This window comes from Sinocyclocheilus grahami, unplaced genomic scaffold (assembly GCF_001515645.1).
Source record: "Sinocyclocheilus grahami isolate Dianchi unplaced genomic scaffold, SAMN03320097.WGS_v1.1 scaffold3073.1, whole genome shotgun sequence".
In the NCBI taxonomy this organism is placed as follows: Eukaryota; Metazoa; Chordata; class Actinopteri; order Cypriniformes; family Cyprinidae; genus Sinocyclocheilus; species Sinocyclocheilus grahami.
Window position 1 is genome coordinate 1,326 of NW_015508242.1, and position 14,715 is coordinate 16,040.

Below are 14,715 nucleotides of genomic sequence, written 5' to 3' on the forward strand. Positions count from 1 at the left end.
TAAAAATTAGCCAGGGGCAAAATGTAACCTCTCATCAGAGCATAAAACAAACATCTATGCAACATTAGTAACACTGTTACAGTATACAAAAAATACTGATCTTTCTCACAGTTTTTTCTGTATTTTGTTTTGTAGAATCAATCACTTTTTCAAACCTGAAATGAGTGTGAATTGTGAAAACATGTAATTGCCCACAGGGCGATGAACAGTGAGACAGAGGCCACAAGGACGCTCAGATGAGCTGAAGCACTGCATAAAGACACTCGCGACATCAGTGGACGACATAATGGCCGACAGGGAAGGCAGATGTAAGTAAAATTTTCTTGATCAGTCCTATTAACATGGTTGTCAGTTTAGTTTTAAAGTGCTAAATACAGTCAGATTTACACAACAGTTTGGTTATTAATGAGAGTGACAACTGTGCTTAATAACCAAACTGACCAGTGGTATCGGACCGGGGGAGATGGTGGACCTGAGCTTCAGGGGCCACAGAATATTTGACCAGATCAACAAATCCGTGATTACCTCTAAACGTTGCTTTATTTAATCCTTATTGGTGCAACCCATCCTTAGAATCTTTATTAACAGCATTAACCGTGCTGAAGTCTATTGAGGTGTGATTGGGTGTTGCATGAGTGTCCCCATAATTGAACCATGGACTATATGCTAAACAACAGCATTTATTGTAAACAAAATTATTATATTTTATTTGTTGCCTCTATTTATATTAAAAAATTGTTATGGTATTTAACAACCAATCAGAAATTAGACTAATTTAAGTGTAATGAACCTTAAGTAAGCATGATACAGTAACAGTTTTCAGAATTACCTCATCACTCATGCAGTGTTTCAACTGCAGGAAAACATCAACAGACATTTTTTGCTATTGACATATCTGACTGAACTAGAAACTTTCCAATGATGCCTGTAAAAATAGGATGTGCACTCAACAAGCTCAAAAAAGATGTGCGCTTAAGCTCATGCTGTCACAGTGTGCCTACTGCAAGGAGACGTGGGAGAATTCAGAACATTACATGCGTGACATTAATTCGACCTCCCGGAAGGCGCGTCCCGCGCCGTAACAATTCCATCGGGAAGGGGGGGGCAGGCGGTACCCATTCAGGGAGCCATGGTGGAGCAGACCATTCAGGAGGCCATGGCGGAGCAGACTGTTCAGGAGGCCTGGCCTCAGCACTTGGCCTGACCTCTACGGACGGATCCCCCCCAAAAAAAAATCCTTGGGGGAAAAATCGGCTTCTGAGGCCCTCCGTGGGCCTAACTCAGGAACTGTGGCCCTTCCTGGGCTTGACGTGGGAACAGGAGCCCTCCTTGGGTTGGACGTGTGAACTGGAGCCCTCTTTGGGCTGGACGTGGGGACTTGAGCCCTTTCAGGAGCAGACTCAGGGCCTGAAGCCGACACTGGAGCGGACTCTTAGACTCGAGCCAACAGTCGCCTCCTCCTCAGATTCCTCCCTTGATTTGGGGTTAAGGATCGGGCTACTGTCAGCTGAAGGCTTGGGAGTGAACCGACCGGTGGGCTTGACAATGGAACAGCTGGCAGGCTTGAGAGTGCAGCAGCCGGCGGACGGGACAGTGGAGTAGGGATGTAACGATTACCGGTTTGACGATAAATCATGATAAAATTCCCCACAGTCAGTATTACCGTTTCATCTTTAAATTATCATTAAAACCGTATTAGATTACCGCGATTTGAACAACTTGTGATAGATAAATAAATACTGTCCAGCATAAAGCACAGTTTTAAGTAATTCAATGGCATTTTGTTTTCATCTTCGCTCCATGTAATACCTAAAGGAAGGGTTCTTAATCGCAATACTGCTTTGTCCACGGAGGTTACCGGAAACAGCTCTAATTCAGCTTTTCCATAAGCGCCACCTGCTGTCAGCGAGTGGATTTACAGAGACCTATATTTACATTCAGCCTATGTGCAGTTTCTGTCTGGCCAAAAATGGACCGAATTTGCATGCCCTGCTGTAAATTTTGACTGTTTGATGAAAAACAAGCTTATGTGGATTCTACACATATAAACAATTCAGATAAGTTATCTAGAATTATTTATGGGGCAGATAAAATACATATAATCATTTATTAATCAAACATCATTTTGACATATATTTTCTTTGTTTAAAGGCTGAAATGTGAAGTTTGCCTTTTTATGAAACTTTTTCAAAGCTTTATTTGAACATTTACATATATTTCAACATGCTATTGAACTGCTGTCATTCAAGTTGTCATTTAAAATCTGAACATCATTGGTAATGTTATTGTTTTAGTGATTATGCAAACAAAGTCACTTTATTTGTTGTTTGTTGATTTTTAAATATAAAACTTGGTGAAGTGATTTATGTGTCGGTACTTTTTGAACATCTCCAGCACATTTTAACAATACCATGATAATACTGATAACCGTGATAATTTTGGTCACTATAATTGTGATAAGAAATGTTCATACCATTACATCCTTACTGCGGAGCGACCAGCAGGCTTGACTGCGGAACAGTGGGTGGCGGAATTCCGGATCGGGATCGGGATCGGAGACTCTCCAGACACCGGATGACCGCCTCCTTCCAATTGAGGTTGGTGGTGTCTGGGAGTTCCGTTGATTGATGGTAAGTGAGCCGGAATCCCGGATCCCGAGCCGGAACAGTGTCACAAGGCTCTCTCCATCGAGGGAGCTGGCAAGGGCGAGCAGCATAAATGCCCTCATGTAGGTGAGCAGGTCGTGGCTCATGGCGACGAACATGTCTCGTTCATCCATATTTGCTGGTCTAGTCTTCTGTCACGGTGCGCCTACTGCGAGGAGACGAAGGAGCGAGGAGACATGGGGAGAATCCAGAGCAATCAGACTTTATTTACAAATACATGGGAACACACGCGTAGCACACAGGGATTGACTGTTAAGACTAGACACCAGACTCAGGAAAACACAGGGCTAATAAACACAGGGAAAGTAATCAGGGAGAACTGAAACAGGTGGAGTGATTAATCAAAAACCATGGAAACTAAAGAGGGAACACCTGAAATCACAACACAATCAACACGAGGGAGAAACTAGGTCACAGGAGGGAACATCGAACACGTGGGAGAGGAAAACAAACACCAAAACAGTACATGGGCGTGACACATGCACTGCATCTATGCATACATAAATACTGGATTAATATTCTATTTAATACATACATTTACTTCATAGACATCCTTAATATCAATTCTGTTTGTTCTAATGTCAGCGTTTCTTTGTCTTGACGCAAACAATGTACAAACACTGCATGGCATCATTTTTGGTAGTGGAGCATTTTACTGATTACACAAGGGCAGTATTGTGCATCCCTAATTTCTGTCAGAGTAACTCAAAATGATGGAGCAGGACACAAATCAACAAATTTGGCTGCATCAATAAATTAAGTCCATGGTGTATCCCAAAAATGCTATGTGTGTCTACACATAGTGATATTAAGGGGTATAAATGTTTTTTGTTTTTTTCATGAAAAAAATCTGCCATTGTTCTCTTTCTTGTAAACCATTGTCTCTGTCTTGTTTGCCCAATTTGTAAAAATATATGATGGTATATCATCCATATAGACAGCTGGCAAAATTTAAGTAATTTTAATACTCAATTTGTTTGCAATTTGTTTGACATCTGTAAATCACAGATGTTGCTACGTTAATCTTCATAAAGGTCTTTCCACACAACCTCTCCTCACTTAAGATGACTGCCCTTAAGATTAAAATCCCTTGCCATTACTAATCCATCACTAATCACTAATACACTAATCCATCAAATTGCTTTAAGTAGTACATTTGTTAAATAGTATATTCAAAATTAACACACCGAATTCCTGTGAGATCACATTGGTATTTCCAGCTCTTTTAAAATTTAGAGACAAAATCAGTAAATAAGTTATTTAATTAGCTTTGTTGTTATGCTTTTCTCTCTGCAGCCGGTGACTGGAAGACCAGGGAAAGACGGGATAGAAGCAAGAGCATGGATGGACGCCCCAAAAGTAAGTATTTGACTGAAACAGAGCAGTTTATAGATTTAAATTGCTAGTACTGCTTTTTCATTTCATGGTGGTTGTGTGTGTGTGTGTGTTTTACAGTGGACAGTAGTCCAGATTTGGATTGCCCTGACAGTAAGTCAATTAACAGTAGTGTGTTATAGTTTTATAGTTTTGATTAACTGTGACTGATAACTAATGTTAATACATTTATATGTTGGTTTACTGATACTGATCTGTTGAGTTATTTAATATACAACAAAGATCTAATAATCAGTTTTTAATACTGAAGATATATATAAAATAACTAATATTGTTAATAAATACACATGAATTAGAAAAGGGAGTAACATTTTTAGTTTAGGGGGCAATTCTCACTATTAACTAACTATAAACTACGACTTTTGCCTCAATAAACTCCTAATTTGTTGCTAGTTAAAGGTGCACTAAGCAAATTTTTCCAAACGATGTTGATATTTGAAAGCACCAAAACAAACACGCCCATACCCCAACAGGACCTCGCCCCTTTTTTGATAACTCCACCCCACACATACGTACACAACCCTGGCAGCGACGATGGCGGAATCTGCATATTCAAGCGAAAACCAACACAGAATAGTTGTGTGAAAAAGCAAAATCAACGTAACTCACCTATCAGGAAGACACAAAGCAACCTTGGCATCTGATTCCAGGCCTTCCCGCTCCTTGAGTTTCTCCACTGCTGGAAATCTGCTCCAATATTTACGCGGCCCTACCTCTTGCCTGATCGAAACCCTTTTTAATGTTTTTAATGTTTTGTTCCTTAAGTTTAGATAAGGGGTGGATTAAGAGATCTAAAATATGGTCATGACGAATAAGGCATTAATATGTGCTTTATAAGTACTAATAAAAACCCAGGTGGGTGATATGGTAAAAATATCATATCACGATTGTTTTTCAGGAAAATCACGATTTTGGTTGTTGGTTTTACTATTTTGCAAGCTGTCTGAGCAGTACAGCCAAAGTCACTTTAAGACAAGTGATGTCACTCGGCAGTCATCTTTGAAATGCCTCTCGGGCATGCAAGTGCAACTCCTATCTCTTTGAATGGGGAAACATCAAATTCTACAAAACTGTTCACTATGTTTGCGATTAAATTTCCTTTTTGAAATCACCAAAGAAATCGGATATCAACTGTGTCATAAATGTTGTTTATTTTGCTCAAATAGCGTTATAAAAAGCGTATTATTCAGGCTAGATCAGCCAGTGCGCATGCGCAGTCCTGAGCACATGTCTCAAAACGCTGACTGTTTCTATAACAACCGGGACTTCTAACGGCAGCTGCAGTGACGCGCTGACTTTACCTATTAGCGATTGGCTCCATCATTAAGAAGGCGGGGCTTCATGCAATTGAGCGGCCATATTGAGCATTGTATTTTCCCCATTCAAAACTATACGAGTGACATGTCTTGGGTATTCTATAGTCTTTGGTACAGCTAAACTAATTTCCCTATTTTAAAAACAAACCTTACAAGGTAACAAAATATAAAATAAAAAATAATGGCAGACATTTAGGCCAAAGTGGGTGAAGATAAAAATCTTTGCCATTATTTTATCTTTGTTATTAAAAAATAAGAACAAGGATATTACAAATATTAAACATTACAAATATACATACTATACAGATGAGACAAACAGTGCTTTATTTTTCAGGTACAGTAGGTGTATTTAGCAGTAGCATTCAAGAAATTGAATGAATAAATATAAAAATAAAACACTACACTTCACTGTATAAATTATGCATTGCTTCTAGATTCTGAAATTATACAAAAAATATATTATTTTGTGTTCAGCACAAGACAGAAATTAATACAGGTTTGGGACGGCATGAGAGTTAGTACATAATGGGTGAACTATCCCTTAAAAGACAAGCGGCAGCATGTTTAATCAGTCTGCTGTCGCTTTAAAACCTGCATGCATCTGTTTTTCTCTCTACTGTTTATTTTAACTTTAGACATAACCAACTGTGTTTGTATGTAAACCGTGTGTGTTTTTGACAGCATAAGCGCAATCAGACGCGAAAGATAACTTAGTCCAGGAATCAAGCGCTGTTTGACAGGCTTTTTAGTTCACATTCAAATAATGCACTTTTATGATTTGGAATAAGTGCAGTGTAACTCTGCCGCAGAGTTAACATTTGATGTAAATGTATGTGGCGTATGTACCAGAACTGCAACTGATGTGCGCTGTAGCACGATACTTCGATATTTCTTCCAAAGCAGATCGTGGAGACATTTGAATCGTCCACAATCTGTGCAATGCATTGAATAAGAACCTTAAAACAATTACATCCCTATTCAACACATGACATGGACAATGAGTGAAGGTGACAAGTGAAGAGTTAATTAGCAAAAACCGATAAATGCCATGTTTTAAAAAATAAACTGATTGCAGTGTGTTATTCTCTACATATAGAACATTCTGAACCCTAAACACGTTTTGTCACAAAAGCCGGTATTGTCCATGGTCAGTGCATCGCGAGTTCACGTTTTACAGCAGAAACAGACAAGCGCCCTTGTTTGTAAACAAAACCCTATAAGTTCTTTTTAGTGAATCAGTGGCCTGTATCACGAAGCTGGTTTCAGTTTTTACTCAGGTAAGTTTGCGTTTAGTTTGAGCAAACTCTGAGTTTTCGGGCTCAAGAAGGTGGGTTAGTTTTGAGCGGGTTTTGTCACCATGGTAACTTGGCTCTGGAGCAGGTTTTATTCTGAGTTAGAGATCGCAAACCCAAACTGGACCAATCAGCTGTGAAACAAAGTCCCATATATCTGATGCAACAAAGCCATCCCTCCTTTATCTCTCACTACAAATTAAAGCAGTTTAGAGTCAAAGAATTTTAGAGACAAAATTCCCAGACGTTTGCGGCTACATATTTACTATATTTATATTATATAAATTATAATTGTTTATAACTATATGAATATAATATATATTCATATAATTAGGCCTGTTATATGAAGTGGCAATTCATTTTAAGCATAGCATTAAAATTCATTAAATGTATATACATATAGATAAGCTTTAATATATCCAACTTTTAAAATTACTAAATTCATATGTTTTAATTTTGAGCCCTGTGTAAAACTAGTATATAAATAATTAAATTCAGTTGATTAATTTGCATAGTCATATTTTCTATCTGTTGCCTTCTGTAACAACGAGGCTTAGGCAGCGTTAGAATCCATTTGCAGAAGTTTATTAATAGCAGACTTAAGTGACAGAAACGTTAAACCAGGCAGAAAGTCAATACCACAACAGCAGTCCAATCCATCAACATACACATCCAAAAGGCAGAGACGAGTAAGCAGGCAAAAGGTCCAAATACAGTCATCAGTCTGAATCAGGCTATCAATGCAAAGGGGTAATCCAACAAATGTAAAGCAGGTAATCAGGCAGAATCATACACAGAACAGGCAGGCAGAAAACAATGGAAACGCTCGCTAAGGCAGGTAAACTGGCAATATTTCGCAATGGGCAAATACACAGTCTCTTGCTAAATACTGATCAAACAGAAAATGAGCGTAGAAGCAGAGGGAGCGGTAAACAGTCAGTACTCAGGCTAGGGCTCCCTCTGCTGGTGCGGTGTTACAGAACCCCCTCGTGGACCGGTTTGAGGAGCGAAACATGAAAGGATGGAGAGATACGATAGTTAGCAGGAAGCTCTAACTAGTATGTGACCTCATTTATTCTTCTTAGAATTTTGAAAGGACCAACATACCTGGGGCTGAGCTTCCTACTTGGTAGCCGCAATTTGAGGTCCCTCGTAGAGAGCCAGACCCACTGTCCTGGTTGGTAGGGAGGATGTGGGCAATGTCGTCTGTTGGCCTGGAGTTCCTGTACTCTCACGGCTCTCTGAAGATGTACGTGTGCTCTGTCCCACAACCTCTCACTACGTCGGATCCAATCGTCCACCGCAAGGACCGATAAGGGTTCGCCAGTCCACGGGAACAAAGGGGGTTGATACCCAAGGACACACTGGAAGGGAGTCAAACCAGTGAATGAGTGTGTAAATGAATTTTGTGCGGATTCAGCCCATGGAAGGAATTCAGACCAGCGGTGTTGTTCTCGGCTACAATATGGACGAAGATATCTGCCTATCTCCTGGTTTAATCGTTCGACTTGTCCATTTGCCTGAGGTTTATGTTGATGTCAAGATGTTTGCAGAAAGCTTTCCAAACTTGGGACGTAAACTGGGTTCCTCTGTCGCTGACGATATAATCTGGTATACCATAAATTTGAAAGACATGATGAAACAGTGTTTGTGCCGTCTCCATGGCTGTAAGGAGTCCTTTTAGAGGAACCAGATGACAAGATTTGGAGAAACGGTAAGTGATAACTAGGACAGCAGTGAAGCCGTTGGACAGAGGCAAGTCTGTGACAAAGTCAATAGATAGATGGGACCAGGGACATTGTGGGATGGGCAGTGGTTGGAGGAGACCTGAAGGTAACTCCTTGGGGGTCTTTGATTGGGCACAGACTTGACAGGTTTTGACATCCTTGCAAGTAGTGACATCCTTGGTCATCGAGGGCCACCTGAATGAGTTTTGCAGTAAGTGAAGAGTGCAGGATATTCCTGGATGGCCAGAGCTGACAGAAGTGTAGACCCATTGCATTATTCTGTGACATAGATTTTGTGGAACATACTGTTTGTCTGGTGGGCAGTTGACAGGTGCTGGCTCTTGAAGTTGTTCCCTTTGTATTTCCTCCATTATGTCCCAGGTGATAGGAGCGATGACAATAGAAGGTGGGAGTATGCATTCTGGTGTGATGCTTTCAATGTGGAGATCATACTGCCTGGATAGAGCATCTGCCTTACTATTCTTATATCTTACTATACTGCCTGGGCGATATGTCAACGTAAACTGGAATTGGGTGAAAAAAAGGGACCAGCGAGCCTGGCGTGGGATTAGTCGTTTGGCACTCTTGATGTATTCTAGATTTTTGTGGTCAGTTATTACTTTGAAAGGGGTGGACTGCTCCTTCTAACCAGTGTCTCCATTGCTCGATGGCTGTTTCATGGATAAGAGCTCTTTGTCAAGTCAAGTCAAGTCACCTTTATTTATATAGCGCTTTTAACAATACAGATTGTGACAAAGCAACTGAACAGCATTAATTAGGAAAATAGTGTCAATAATGCAAAATGACAATAGTAAACACTCATTTTTCAGTTAAAGACAGTTCATCATTGAATTCAGTGATGTCAACATCCAGCTCAGTTTAAATAATATCTTTGCAATTGTCAACGATAACGCTGGAAATGAAGTGTCCCCAACTAAGCAAGCCAGAGGCTGTTTGTTCCCAACATCATATTTCCTTTCAGCTGCAGTTAACTTTCTTGAGAAGAATGCACATGGATACAGTTTACCGGGTTGGCCATGGCGTTGGGAGAGCACAGCTCCGATTCCACAGTCCTAAGGGTCAACCTGCACCACAAATGGAAGATTGGGGTCAGGACGTTTCAGGATGGGGGGGCTGTTGTAAACCTTTCCTTCAATGTATTGTATGCCTGGCTGGCATCCTCAGTCCACTTCAACTTCGAAGGCTTTCCTTTCAGGAGGGATGTCAGAGGGGAAGCAATCATACTGTAATCTCTGATGAAGCGTCTATAGAAGTTGGCAAACCCCAGAAACCTTTGAAGCTCTTTTACGGTGGATGGTTGTGGCCATTCTGTGACTGCCTTGACCTTGGATACATTCATTTTTACTCCTTGGTGACTGATATGGTAACCCAGGAATGAAGTCTGTCTGACATGAAACTGACATTTTTCTGTCTTGTTGTACAGTTGGTTTGCTATTAGTCGAGAGAGGACGGTCTTGACATGGTTGATATGTTCATTTTTAGACTTTAGGTAAATCAAGATGTTGTCAATGTAGGCTATTACGTACTGGTTCAGAAGGTCTCGGAAAATCTCATAAATGAATGACTGGAAAACAGCTGGAGCATTGGCAAGCCCATACGGCATAACCTGATATCCCCTAGTGGTGAGGAAGGCAGTTTTCCATTCATCAACCTCTTTGATTCTGATCAGGTTATATGCACACCTTGGGGCAAGTTTGGTGTAAATGGTAGCCTCACGGAGCTGTTCTAGGGCTGAAGGAACCAGTGGAAGGGGGTAGCAGAATTTCACTGTGACGTTGTTTAGTCCTCTATAATCAATACAAGGCCTTAACCCTCCATTCTCACAGAAAGTGGACGACTTGTCAGCTCACCCTGATGCCAGGAAATGATGGGGTCATGAATGGATAGCCATGGAAATCTGAGGATCACTTTGAGTTTAGGGGAGTCAAAGACATACAAGATTAATTCTTGATGAAACAAACCAACTTGGAGTGTTAATGGCTTGGTCTGATGGGTAATCCCCTCTCCAATTGAGTTATCGTCTACAGATTTGATCTTGATGGGAGGGTTGCATGGTTGGGTAGGAATGTCATATTTTTTTGATGAGATCTTTGTTAATGAGGTTCAAAGCTGCTCCAGAATCGATCATCATTGTTAATGAACTAGTAATATATATAGTCTTTAGTTTAATAGGGAGCTTGAATGACTTGTTGCTTAAAAGTGAAAAGTGTTCAATATTTACCCGAGAGGTTGTTTGGGCCTTGTGTGGGCACCCTTGACTGCAATGGCCTGCTTCACCACAGTAAAAGCATAGTCGGAGTTGACGTCATCTCATCCTTTCCTCCTCAGATAATCTAGAAAGACATAGTTGCATCGGTTCATCACTTGGTTTGGTGGTTGATGTTGTCATAGGTTGAGTGACGGCTGGCGAAACGTGTTCAAATCATCTTGCATTTTTTTCGTCTCGGGACTTGTCTCATCAGGTTGTCAATTTTTATGGTAACAGTCACAAAGTCAGAAAACGATAAATTCTCCCCTTTACAAGTCAGCTCTGCCTGCAGATCAGTGTTGAGGCTCTGTTGGAACACGGCTTTCAGTGAAACAACATGCCATCCGCTCTGAGCAGCGAACATTCTGAACATGATGGCATATTCGGCAGCAGTACGGTTACCTTGTGACATTTGTAGAATCTGCGTTGTTATATCCTTGCCCCCAGCGGGATATTCAAACACTTCTCACAGTTGTTGGAGGAAGTAATCAAAAGATCTTCTAAATCGCACATCCGTTTCCCAAACTGCTGCAGCCCAGTTGATCACCTTGCCAGATCATAACGTCATCATGAAAGCGCATTTCTTTTCATCTGACTCAAACTTGTCTTCCTGGTTATCAAAGTAAATCTTGACTTGACGAACTAAGCCTCTACATTGCTCCGCAGATCCATCAAATTTATCAGGTAATGCAAAGCTTACCGTCTTCGGTGTGGGCGATGGACGAGACTGGATGTATTGAGTCAGGTGCTCAATGACAGACTGGAGTTTAGCAAGTTGATCTTGGTAACCCTTTAATACCTCACTTTGATAGGCGAAAGCCACTTGCAAGTTTGAAACTTCCGCTGGATTCAGTTGAGGCAAAGTATTCTGTAACAACGAAGCTGAGGCGGCGTTAGAATCCATTTGCAGAAGTTTATTAATAGCAGACTTAAGTGACAGAAACGTTAGGCCAGGCAGGAAGTCAATACCAAAACAGCAGTCCAATCCATTAACATACACAAGGGTGATCCAAAAGGCAGAGATGAGCAAGCAGGCAAAAGGTCCAAACACATTCATCAGTCAGAATCAGGCTATCAATGCAAAGGGGTAATCCAACAAACGTAAAGCAGGTAATCAGGCAGAATCATACACAGAATAGGCAGGCAGAAAACAATGGAAATGCTTGGTAAGGCAGGTAAACTGGCAATAATTCGCAATTGGCAAATACACAGTCTCTTGCTAAATACTGATCCAACAGGAAATGAACGTAAAAGCAGAGGGAGCAGTACACAGTCAGTACTCAGGCGAGGGCTCCCTCTGCTGGTGCGGTGTTACACCTTCTCAAACTTTTGCAGCAGCAGTGTTTATTCTTGCCTTGTAAATGCATTTAAATTAATTACGTTTTTAATTACGACATCTCTTTGTCTTTAGCAAAAAAGGGAATTGTGCCAACTCTCACGAGAAGTAAATCAAACTGCCACTTTGCTGACACTCTCCACATGTTCCATGTGATTGGCTATTTGCTGCATGTGTCACACTTTCAGGTGCATGCACTCCAGAGCTAATCACAAACTCTGGATCAAACTCTGAGTTGACTGAGAACATTTATATCGAGTTTGTGAGCCCGCTGAACCTGATCGAAACCAGGTTTGATTTGTTTGTTCATCTCGCTTCGTGCTACAGGCCACAGCACACAATATTCAGGGGTAGCTGCTGCTTGGAGTAATGGGCTCATAACGTCATCATGAAAGCGCATTTCTTTTCATCTGACTCAAACTTGTCTTCCTGGTTATCAAAGTAAATCTTGACTTGACGAACTAAGCCTCTACATTGCTCCGCAGATCCATCAAATTTATCAGGTAATGCAAAGCTTACCGTCTTCGGTGTGGGCGATGGACGAGACTGGATGTATTGAGTCAGGTGCTCATTGACAGACTGGAGTTTAGCAAGTTGATCTTGGTAACCCTTTAATACCTCACTTTGATAGGCGAAAGCCACTTGCAAGTTTGAAACTTCCGCTGGATTCAGTTGAGGCAAAGTATTCTGTAACAACGAAGCTGAGGCGGCGTTAGAATCCATTTGCAGAAGTTTATTAATAGCAGACTTAAGTGACAGAAACGTTAGGCCAGGCAGGAAGTCAATACCAAAACAGCAGTCCAATCCATTAACATACACAAGGGTGATCCAAAAGGCAGAGATGAGCAAGCAGGCAAAAGGTCCAAACACATTCATCAGTCAGAATCAGGCTATCAATGCAAAGGGGTAATCCAACAAACGTAAAGCAGGTAATCAGGCAGAATCATACACAGAATAGGCAGGCAGAAAACAATGGAAATGCTTGGTAAGGCATGTAAACTGGCAATAATTCGCAATTGGCAAATACACAGTCTCTTGCTAAATACTGATCAAACAGGAAATGAACGTAAAAGCAGAGGGAGCAGTACACAGTCAGTACTCAGGCGAGGGCTCCCTCTGCTGGTGCGGTGTTACACCTTCTCAAACTTTTGAAGCAGCAGTGTTTATTCTTGCCTTGTAAATGCATTTAAATTAATTAAGTTTTTAATTACGACATCTCTTTGTCTTTAGCAAAAAAGGGAATTGTGCCAACTCTCACGAGAAGTAAATCAAACTGCCACTTTGCTGACACTCTCCACATGTTCCATGTGATTGGCTATTTGCTGCATGTGTCACACTTTCAGGTGCATGCACTCCGGAGCTAATCACAAACTCTGGATCAAACTCTGAGTTGACTGAGAACATTTATATCGAGTTTGTGAGCCCGCTGAACCTGATCGAAACCAGGTTTGATTTGTTTGTTCATCTCGCTTCGTGCTACAGGCCACAGCACACAATATTCAGGGGTAGCTGCTGCTTGGAGTAATGGGCGTGCCAAAAGGTTTCTCATTGGTCATTCTGAAAGGATGGGGGCATGCCAAATGGTTTTCGCGAAAGCTGCCTGTTCCGCATAAAGGCGTTGATGCACTGTGAACATGAACAATAAAACAACTGTATTTTTATTAACTAATACTAACAAAGATGAATCAATACTGTAACAAAATATATTGCTCATAGTTAATGTTAGTTAATACATTAAATAATGTTAACAAAGTAAACCTTATTGTAAAGTGTTACCCTAAAAACTATGTTTTGCCTGATAGAGAAAAATACATAGTTGATAAAACACTAAAGAAATATAAAATAAAAAAATCAGATGAGTTAGAAGTGTTTGTCACAACTACCTATGGAGAGGAAACAAGGAGAACGCAGGAGAGTACCATCCAGAGTCTTTATTAATTCACAGACAGTGGGTAATACAGGCAGGACACACATAGCATTTCCATGAAGACGACAGAACACCGGACCAAATACAGTAACTTTATTTGTGTTTTCCCCTTCGTTTGTTTTCCGTGTTGTGCAGTGTTTTCTGTTTCTGTTGTGTTCCCAATGCATCCCCTCAGTTTACCTCCCTTGCCCGTAAAGACCTTCCCTTCTTGGAGTATCCTGTGGAGTTCAGCCAGCTCGCCATTTTAACGGTGTTCGACGACGCTGCCCTGAACTCCCTGTTTTGGATCGGGCCAACTACTACTGCCCCGTCAACCTCCCAGACACCACTGGACTGTGCTGGAGGGAGGCAATCATCCGGTGTCTGGAAAGTGTCTACCCCCGATCCAGAGCACAGCCAGACCCAGAGGCCAGCCCACCATCACCTCGCTGCGTGGAGCAAGAGTCTGAGCCCACCTCTGACGGAGAGCCAGAGCCTGTCGCGACCGACGAGCCATCGCCTAGGAGTGCGACAGAGCCGAGGATCGCCATAGAGCCAGAGCCTCACGGATCGTCAGACCAGGTGCGAGAGCCGGCTACAAACCTTACTGACTTGTATACCAACCTGCTCCCTCTCCTCCCTCCTCCGTCGTGACCTCTGTCCCTCCCGTTCCTGAGTTTAGCCCTGTTTAGCCCAGAGAGGGCTTCTGTTCCTGAATCCAGCCTGGAGAGGGCTTCTGTTCCCAAGGGCAGCCCTGAGAGCCCGGAGGCTCAGAAATGCCAACTCACCCTCCCGCTCCTGCCTCCTC

General features: G+C 41.6%; 1 long non-coding RNA gene across 1 annotated transcript; it reads left to right on the forward strand.

Annotated features, from left to right (window-relative positions):
- Window positions 1-201: 201 nt before the first annotated feature.
- LOC107575976 (uncharacterized) lies at window positions 202-4,154 on the forward strand. The gene is made up of 3 exons (XR_001607969.1): window positions 202-308; window positions 3,963-4,025; window positions 4,122-4,154. It is a non-coding gene; the product is annotated as an uncharacterized lncRNA (long non-coding RNA).
- The last annotated feature ends 10,561 nt before the right edge of the window (window positions 4,155-14,715 follow it).